The sequence below is a fragment of the Styela clava genome, chromosome 13, assembly GCF_964204865.1.
Source record: "Styela clava chromosome 13, kaStyClav1.hap1.2, whole genome shotgun sequence".
NCBI lineage: Eukaryota > Metazoa > Chordata > Ascidiacea > Stolidobranchia > Styelidae > Styela > Styela clava.
In genome coordinates, this window is record NC_135262.1 from 7,778,113 (window position 1) to 7,788,818 (window position 10,706).

General features: G+C 37.5%; 1 non-coding gene across 1 annotated transcript; it reads right to left on the minus strand.

Moving 5' to 3' along the window:
• Nucleotides 1-4,332: 4,332 nt before the first annotated feature.
• Nucleotides 4,333-4,414, minus strand: Trnal-uag (transfer RNA leucine (anticodon UAG)). Its single transcript has one exon. It is a non-coding gene; the product is annotated as a tRNA-Leu (tRNA).
• Nucleotides 4,415-10,706: the final 6,292 nt, after the last annotated feature.

Consider the following 10,706-nt stretch of genomic DNA (forward strand, 5'->3'; position numbering starts at 1 on the left):
TCAAGAGTAGAAAATTTCCCTGTTTTGTGATAGGTATGCCGCGAATATTTAAATAGTCAATAGTGTGCCGCGACATAAAAAAAAAGTTGGGAGCCTCTGCCTTAACCCAACTGCCAGAATTGGTTGCTACAACATAAATATTAAAAAGGCAGAAAATGAGTTCGCAAATAATTTAGCTCCGTGATTCTACGCTTTACAGCAGGAGAGAGTTTTTCAGAGGACACGTGTAAAATTACATGTATGCTGATTGTTGTATGCCCTGGTCGAATTAGCAAGACCGAGGCACTTCATTATTGGTACTGTATATGTTACCTTTGAAAATGCGACAGGAATCGCAATTATAACGTGAAATGGGAAACTATATTGAAAAAAAAGAGAACTATGCTCATATATATTATTATGGATCGGTATTGAGACAGCGTGGTGGCGCATTCTTCCATTTTTCGTTGTTGTTTACCGCTATGTTCTTTGTCCCATTGTATTCTAATTCATTTGTATCGATAGTAAATGCTATGTGAGGCTCAAAAAGCTTCAATGCACGTCGTTTATTTATGAGACTTCGCGACGGCATTTTGCTAACGTTTCGCTGATGAACCGATCCAAAACTACGCATTAATTCAAGATCTAAGCTGCAAGACGGTAACGTAGTACATTGCCAATCATGCGTAACGAAACAGCCGTCATGAACTATAATTTAAGTATAACTATGGTTTTGGCACTGAAACTTTGAAATAAATTTATCTAGTACCGTGTTTAATTTTCTCGCAAAAAACTGTGTTACTTGTCTTTTATTTTCATTTATCGGAAACAAAATTACAAAACAGAGAATTGAGATGTTTTAAAGCAGGGTCGTCCTACCCGTGGCCTGCGGGCCATATGTGGCCCGCAGACGCATTTCGTGTGGCCCGCGCTGTAATTTTCGGAATTGAATAAAAAAATTATTGAGTAGCCTATACCGATTATTCGAGTGATGTATAGTATGCAAAGATGTGATACAAACGATTTGTTTATTTTCCTGAAATGCGCTCTGCCAGCCCTTTCAAACGAGCAATGATTTGCCATTTTGAATCGAAACCATGATAGATTGATGATAGAGTAGATATCAATACAGATAGATATCGTGACCTGGTCGCTACGTACATACATAAAATCCATAATACTGTAATACACACATAAAACGAGCTATTTCGTGGCAGAAATAATAGCAAAACAGTCGATGTTCTCCCATTGAAAATTGGTTGAGCAATGTATTGTTCGGGTTGCCAATGTTTTATGTCCGGAAATAAAAGCGGCGTTTGCAAATATAAGCCTATCAAGACAGACGATTCTCGTCATGTTGAAGAGCTCGGGAATTCTATAGCAGAAACTATAATTGCAAAAGCGGGAAAGTTTACATCGTATTCCTTGGCGCTTGACGAAAGTACTGACATCACTGCTCATCATGCGGGAAGGTTTGAAACTACCGAAGAGCTCGCAGCCATTGTCCCAATAAAGGGCACGGCTTTGGGCATTAATTTTTTGGGAGCTGTGATGAAAATGATCAAGCGTCTTTGGCGAAACTTTTGGGAATAGCCAGAGGCGTAGCCAGCATATTTTGCGCCCGGGGCAAAATATAAAATTGGCGCCCCGACCCCCACGTTTATTCATGTTTTATATTGCATTTAATTGTACATGTAAAAACAAATTATATATCGTCACGCTAACAACCGAATTGAGTAAGTCATTTTTAGCTGTTTTGAGAAAAACGTAAAAAAAACTTCCTAATGATATTGCTATGCCATTAATTTGCCATAGTTCAACTTTTTGATCGTAGCCGGATTTAAGTTAATTTGTATGACGCAGTCATGTGACGTCATAATGGCGCACTGTGACTTAGGCAAAAGTGTGTCTATGACTAGGGGACATACGCAATTTTGCAACTTGACTATATGTACCATTCCTGGAAACCAAACAATCCGAAATCCCCAAAATACCTAATCTGTTTCAATTACATTATTTTTTATGTTTAAAAATATATATTTCATCAATATAACACGCTCTGCACACCACCGAAATAGGACTAAAGTTAAATATAACGAATAAAACAGTAATGTACTCTTATATAAAAGTCAACCAAGGTGAATTGGACTCAGACAGTGAATATCACAAGTGCACGCCTTCCTATACAGTAGTATAAATTGAAAATTATTGGCGCTAAGCTAGAATCTGAGATGCAAAAACTCGAAAATCCTTCGCCGAGGTTATTTTGCCTTTGTGACGTCACAATAGTCCTGCGTTAACAATGATAATTCATTATGAAGGAGCAATTGAACAAGTTTGCATATTATACAAAATCTCTATTTTTATGGGTTTCGGAATTCTTAAAATAAAATCTGAGTTAACAGACAGGTGCGCAGCATTATATAAATACCTATTTTATGAAAAACTCAAAACCGCCAAAAATGACTTACGCAATTCGGTTATTACCGTGACGATATGTGAATTCAAATTTATATGTATTTATATATTTTATTATTTATTCAAAAATATATGTATATGTAAATTCAAATTTTAATGGAACATTTTATTTAAAGAAGAAGCAAAGCTATACAAAATAGAGCATATGCATAGTCTACAATAAATTCATTTTTTCAATTTCACTGTCGTAAATTGGTTAACACGTCATCAAAATCTGTTTCTCTTTCAACACTTAGAAGTGCAAGATCACTGAGACGATCCTGTCCCGTTGATGAACGCGAATACGACAAAATAAGTTTCAATTTGCTGAAAGACCGTTCACAGCTTGCAATTGAAACTGGTCTTGTTAACAAAATTTGTAGAGAAATTCGCAGATTGGGTAAAACGTCGTCTCCAAAAGACACAATAAAACCAAGAAGAGCCAAAGGAATTTCTGGTTGACCTACAGTTCTGTTACTGAGCAGCATTCTGCAATCTCCAATTTCGGTGAAAAGTTCGTGGCCATTGATGTCCGTGTCGTGAAAATTTGCAAAATCTGTGCAATCTCGACGAATTGTCGAAAACGGCATTGGGGTCTTTTAGCACAGTATAATATATTTTATGTAACTCTGCCGCAAAGTACGGTACTTTGACAACAACGAAATACAAAACCACGTATTACTCAAAACATGTATTAACATCAGTCAATCAAATTTCGTTTCCATTTGTCTCCAGCACAGAACTAATATCAACTTACATCGGAGTGCGCAGGCAAGAACTTAACGATACAGAACCACGTAATTAACGCGGTGCATTTTGTTACCTAACGTTACCAAATCAAATTTTACTTTGTTTTCCGGCCAGATTTTTTGGCCATGTAATTACGATGGAAATCTGACCGTGCGCGAGCTATGTGCGTGATGACGTCGGCAGTCGTAAGTGGTCTGACCAAGTGTGCAGTTGGCCATGTACTAAGACTAGATGTCTGCCGCCGGTGCGATCTTGCTTGTGACCGTTTTTTTTACCCTTGTGAAATGTTTGCAAGCCCCATTTTGGCGCCCCTGTACCTTGGCGCCCGGGGGCATATGTACCCCACTGCCCCCCTAAGCTACGCCTCTGGGAATAGCCACTGATGGCGCCCCGTCAATAGTTGGTAAACATCAGTTGTATTGGTATAATGATTGTGAAAGTTTGGTGTGCGGGTATTGTTTGTTATATATTTATTAGTAAACTACATGTGGCCCTTCGTCCAAAAAGGTTGGACGACCCTGTTTTAAAGTAAACAACATAAAAAAAAACGATATCCATCTGTACTCATAAATAACACATTTTCCTCTCTCACACGTTTTAGATTATTGATTTGTGGGAAACATGTAGGATAGATTTCTTAATGCCGACTAGGTCAAAGAAAAAATAAATTCGCGCTATCGACAAGGTCTTATTTTAAGGGGGGGTCGATGCCCGAGATCGATTTTTCATTTGCAAAACCAAAAAAGATTTTATGGAACGCAAAAGCATCGGGGACGTAGCTCATATGGTAGAGCGCGCGCTTTGCGTGCGCGGAGCGCCGGGATCGATGCCCGGCGTCTCCAAATCCTTGTTTTTGTATTTATTAAAATATAGAAAAGATTGAATATTCTAAAGTTTTTTTTGAAATACAGCAATTTTGTTCAATGAAATATAAACATATTTTATTGATGTTTTATTTATAACATTCTCATCAGTTATATTCCTAACACAGACAATTGTAGAATAGAACGATGGGGATGTAGCTCATATGGTAGAGCGCGCGCTTAGCATGCGCGAGGTACCGGGATCGACGCCCGGCATCTCCAGTTTTTATGTTTGAAAATTATCAGCGCTCCTGTCGAATTTTCAAATGTCAAAAAATACTCTTGGCAGCGGTGGGATTCGAACCCACGCCATCGAAATGACTGGTGCCTAAAACCAGCGCCTTAGACCGCTCGGCCACGCTACCTACGGAACAATGAAGGTATATTCTTTGCAATTAGGCGTCAAAATTTTTCAAAATAATAATTTGCACTTGAATAGTTATTCGATCCATAATCGTGGAGTCTTCCTCCAACCAGAAGTTGTTTCTGAATGTATATAAAACTTTATTTATAAAATTCTCATCAGTTATATTTCTAAGACAGACAACTGTAGAATAGAACAATGGGGATGAAGCTCATATCGTCACGCTAATAACCGAATTGCGTTAGTCATTTTTGGCGATTTTGAGTTATTTTTATAAAATAGGTATTTATGTAATGCTGCGCACCTGTCTGTTAACTCAGATTTTATTTTAAGAATTCCAAAACCAATAAAAATGGAGATTTAGTAGGACATGTACATTTGTGCAATTGTTTCGTTATAATGAATTGTCATTGTTACCGCAGTACTATTGTGACGTCACAAAGGCAAAATAACCTCTGCGAAGTATTTTCGAGTTTTTGCATCTCGGATTCTAGCTTAGCGCGTATTAATTTGAATTTATACTACAGTATAGGAAGACGTGCACTTATGATATTCACTGTCCGAGTCCAATTCACATTGGTTGGCTTTTATATTGGGTGCATTGCTGTTTTATTCTTTATATTTAATCTTAGTCTTATTCCGGTGGGTGTGCAGAACGTGTTATATTGATGAAATATATATTTTTGAACATAAAAAATAATGTAATTGAAACTGATTAGCTATTTTGGGAATTAAACATTGTAGATACTGAGAATTACATTCGTTTTTGGGATGTTTAGTTTTCAGGACTGGTGCATATAGTAAAGTTGCAAAATTGCGTATGTCCCCAAGTCATAGACACAATTCTACCTAAGTCACAGTGCGCCATTATGACGTCACTTAATTGCGTCATACAAATTAACTTAAATCCGGCTACGATCAAAAAATTGAACTATGGCAAATTATTGACTCTCAGTGGCATAACAATATCATTAGGAAGTTTTTTACGTTTTTCTCGAAACTGCTAAAAATGACTTACGCAATTCGGTTATTAGCGTGACGATATTGTAGAGCACGCGTATCTACAATCTCAGAAAGTTTGATCCTGCCGATTTTCTTCAAGCCAAAAAATAATTTTGGCAGCGATGGGATCCGAAACCCACGCCATCGAAATGACTGGTGCCTTAAAACAGGGCCTTAGACCGCTCGGCCACGCTACCCTCTGATTGATCGTTGTTTTGGCATATTGTTATTTCTTCAACCTATTGCAAATGAATATGTGTGTTGTATTGTGGGTATTTTAGCTTATGGTCGAAACTAATGACGAATAAAAGAATTTTGTGAATATGCTTTACAAATATTCAAACTAAAAGACATATACGAGTTCACCTGAGGTAAAAATATCCTCTTTTGATCGATTTGCTTTGCAAAACCAAAAAATATTTTATGGGGCGCAATAGCATCGGGGACGTAGCTCATATGGTAGAGCGCGTGCTTTGCAGGCGCGAGGTACCGGGATCGCGCTTTTCGGTCTTATTTTCGGGGAAACACGGTAGTTGCAATGAAGTGCGATTTTAAACACTGAAAACTTTAATAAGGACAACAATTTTGCAAAATGATCCATGTGTCCATTTGGCTTCAAAGCTTGTTACCATAAATTGTTCTTTTTCCAATCACAAGAGAAGTATTTGCATCTTTGGTAATGAATTAAAAATATAACCAAAAAGCCCAATTTTAGCATACGGCCCAGGAAAAAAAAACGACCAACAGTATGCTTGCTTGTACTACGCTGAATGGCGGAAATGTCTGTTGACAATACAAGAAGTATGTGTTTGTTCATTCGTAACGTCTAATCGAGACTGCGGTATCGGTATATAAGTATAGAATAGTGTAGCTTGTAAAGGATATTTACCAGTAGTATAGAACGGAGTCTGTCGCGGAGTATACAACTTGAAAAAAAAACAGCTTATAGGAAAAGACAACATATATAAATTTTACTTGCCCAGCCAAGTAGCAGACAGGGAGACAGTATATACAATTTATGACAAATTAATTAATAATTACCTTGATGTGTATTGACATAGAAAGGAAATAGCGAAAAGACTAATAGCTTGCCGACTTGCCTTAGTAAAATTCTTATTCAAGGCTACGAAGAGCTAAACACAACTCGGAGTTTTTCGGACCACAAAACGCTGAAATCCTCGTGGGGATTATATCAGAAAGGCACTAGAAATACTAATTTCATTTTAATGTAATGTTGGTCTGGCGTCAATGAGACAAGCATTCTATTTTTGCAGGGATTGAGGAAATACAAACGCTCAGTTAATCTTCGACGGTGCTCAGTTTATCACGTTTTTTAGCTTTTAGTTCTATTTAAGTATCTATCTATTGTAGCGTACCGGCAGTCTATGAAATAATTATCAAAGTTCAGAATATCTTCTAATATGATCTGACGTAGGCTTACCATATTTCTGGAGCAAAAAAAACGGGACGGCGCGGATTGCACAATCCGACCTTCGTTCGGTTCCAGGAGCTTAGTGATAGTTTAAACCAGGGGTGTGCAACCTTTTTCACAGGCGGGCCAAATAAAGGTACCTGGGTGAAGCCGCGGGTCGCACCTAGAAACTCCACTCACAAAAGTCTCTGGATACGAAAAATTTGTAGTTTTTATTCCGTATTTCTTTTTTCTTACCATGTGTGCCTTAAAGAATTTTCTACTTGCGAATGGGTTTCGGTAATTTGAACGAAATTAATTTGTCCCGAACCCGTAAGTACGGACGCTCTTTACCTGAAAATGCATTAATCCGTTCCAAGACCCCACAAAACTCGGACATAATATTTGAATGGGTTAAGCAAACAGTGGCGTAGCCAGGGGGGGATGGGGTATGGGGTCGAAACCCCCCCCCCCTTTTGAAATGTAAAAAAAAATCATTTTTCAGTATCATAGATAGCAATTTTCGTAGCTTTAAATGCTTGCATTGACACACCTTGCCAAATGATAATTTACCCCCCCCCCCCCCTTTGAAAATTTCTGGCTACGCCCATGTAAGCAAAGACCGTGGAAAGTGGGATAATGGAGGCCGGAGGAGGTGAGGGGGGCGTTAAAAGTTGAAATCTAAGAGAGAACGTAATGTACGAAAATGAGCACACGCACATGAAATTCAAAATTGGAATTTACTTTTTTCATTTTGCATTTTTTTTTTAGTTTCAACTGTTTAGTTTTAACTGTTCGTAGTAGTATCTTATTGTACGTACGTATCTGCGGGAAACGAACGGGCCAATGGTATGGCAGATAGTTGATTGGCGTGTGCCAGGTCAGGTACCACACACTTTAATTTTAATATTGCTCACGACATCATTTGTTGATTTAAAAAACGCAAATGTAATTACGTAGCCTCATTATCAAATGAGTGAACCTGATTGTCAAATTACCATCTGTCAATAAAAGAGAATTAAGACCGAAGATCTTCTTTTATTTTGCGAGTCGGCGCTGATTTAAATATATATATAATGTCGGCTGTTATAATTTTATTTTTGATTATAAATTAATACCGTCAACCTAAACTGCGCCGCGATAGACACTACTTAATATTTAAGAGCTATTTTATACGCTCTAAATTGCAAAAAATGAATTTCATGCCGACTGTAATTTGCTGCCGCGCCGCATACGACTACCGTCGATTACAATGAAAATGAGAGAATTGTAAAATGTTTTCAAAACCAAACGCTGACGACGGCGCTAGGATATGTGCGCCATATTCGGTATTCTTACAGACACGAAAAACGACAATCAAAGTTCGCGATATTCGAATAATAAATTCGAATTTGGCATCCGTGCTTCAAGCACTGCATTGAATTAACCTAAAATAAACAAATATCACTACACGCGTTTTTTGTTTGTGGAAAATCTTACTTCAGTCAATATATTTTCGCGAAGAGAATTCTCTTTGGATTTTTCGTATGTAGAGCCTTTCGTAGGTAGAGTTTCTACTGTGGATGCAAGCACAAAAAGTTGTTTTATTTTGTTATTGATCGTACGGCATTGTTCGGGGTCCTGGCAGAAATGTTGAGTTAAAACGCAAAAATTTCTAAAGAAATTGCTATTTCAATTTATTGTCACACCGACTTTAACCAAATTCAGTGAGAAGGAAACAAGCTTTTATAACATTGTGTATTGCAGTGACACTCGGATACTGGTATAGGCTTTGTGGCGCAAGGAGATTGAAATTGCTTGCACGTTCCAGATTAATTAAACTAAAAGCTCGTTTCGAGGGCACATCACTAAAAATTGGCACTTCTCTCCGGGCCGCACAGTTATTCTTTGCGGCCCGCATTTGGCCTGCGGGCCGCAGTTTGCACACCCCTGGTTTAAACGTTTTTAATGCCATTGTGGGTAGATTATGAACAATAAAAATAGCTGTAAATTAAAATTAATTGAAATATTCTCTATTCGTCTTTGCTTCAAATAATGAAAATCGTTCAGCTTATTAGAACACTTACACTTTGCTTCTGGCATTTTGGTGATTCAACGGAAGTACAGTTGGGTGTTGAATTAACGCATGGTTCCTACTTCATATCATAACTATGACATAACAAATTTTCACTCTATCTGAACTAGTGAAGTGAGACGCGAATTTTACTTAACTTTATTCATTTGTCAATAACCATAAGTTGAATCTTTATGTTCATTTATGTGACCTAATTGTATTGTAATATCTATATAAGATAATGAAATTTATGGGTGCATTCTTATGATTCTTACCGTTATATCAAATTATCAGCAATTCCATTTCAAGCACGTAATCTATATTACTCTTTTATATTTTGGAGTCTGATTAGTATCCCGTACTGTAACTAGATTATTAATAGCAGTTACAAACTAAGACGTTTCAAATTCCGAGTTTTTGCATACTGGCATAGATTGTTAACATCAGCTTTAACAGAAGTTGATCGTCATCCAAAAATTACGTCACTGTAACGCAATAAAGTCCGCCAAAATATACGGATGATCGTCCAAAACGCACAGATGATTACCCGAAGTCGAGCAAGCTATTTCTCTCGTTTTCTCGTCGTAGCAATCCCGATATGACAGAGGTCGCTGGCGTTAGCGAGCTCGTTATCGTCAACGCAGATGCCGTTTTGGGCGATCGTAGCCATATTTTGCCAAGTTACGGTATATGACGTGATTGTGACATCTTAGTTACGAAATTTTTGGATGACGTAGGCAGATGGGGCTGAGAATAACATGGGAAAAATTGCTCAGCGGTGTGGCGCATCGTGCTAAGCGTTAAGAATACGCTCGCCACGCATCTCTGATTACCCTTCGTGGCAGGGCTGCCACTTTTGCCTGACTAAAAACATCTAGATTGACCTCGAAAAACTTCTAGAAACATCTAGATTGAAAAAAAATCTAGAAAATACATCTAGGTATGAAGTCATTGAATTTAATGAAAATTAACAAAACAGGAGCATTGTATTACATAATACAGTAATATTGAGTGTCGAAGAAGCTAACATCATAACCTAGAATTCAATTCCCACCTGCAGAACTACAAAGGGCTTTGTTCTTATCATCTGAATAGGCAATCCATTCCTTAAAGGCTGATTCCTTAGGACAATCTTTTCTAAATTTTTGCTGGTGGTGCATACACTTTGGCATTTCGATAGGTTGATGTTTAAAGAGAGACAAATTCAATATCACCTATAGATTTAAATAACTTTATAATTTTAAAATCTTGGAGTACAGGAGTAAGCAACTTGAACAACAAAAGGTATTCTCACCCCTTGCAGCCTTGGCAACAATGCAATACTAAGCACTGACTCATCGAACCAACGTCGTTCTTTCTATTTAACGTTAATTAAAACGTCACATGTTTAATATCTAGATCTTGAGAAAAACATCTAGATCTAGATATAAAATATCTAGAGTGGCAGCCCTGCAGTTCGTGGGTTCGCATCTCATGTAGGGTTGCCAACTTGGTGTTAAACCATTCCGGGACACCTTAATGTCTAGAATTTGAAAATTGAAGCTTGTGAAACACGAAGCATGTCAAAAGCAACAGTGCGCGCTGCGCGTCGTGCAGCGTTATTTTCCAAACTGTAAATAAATTTATGATAATCAACGAAAGTTGTGAAGTGTTGACTCTTTTAACTTTAACGCAAAAATGCAAAAAAAACTAAAACAGGGAAATGTACTACTTTTGCTAAGTAGATTCAATTATTTAACAAAAACACAAGAAATTAGTCTATCTGGTATTTAAATTTTTATTGTAAATTTGCCGATTTGAGAAGATCTTTTAAGAAGAGATGCCAGC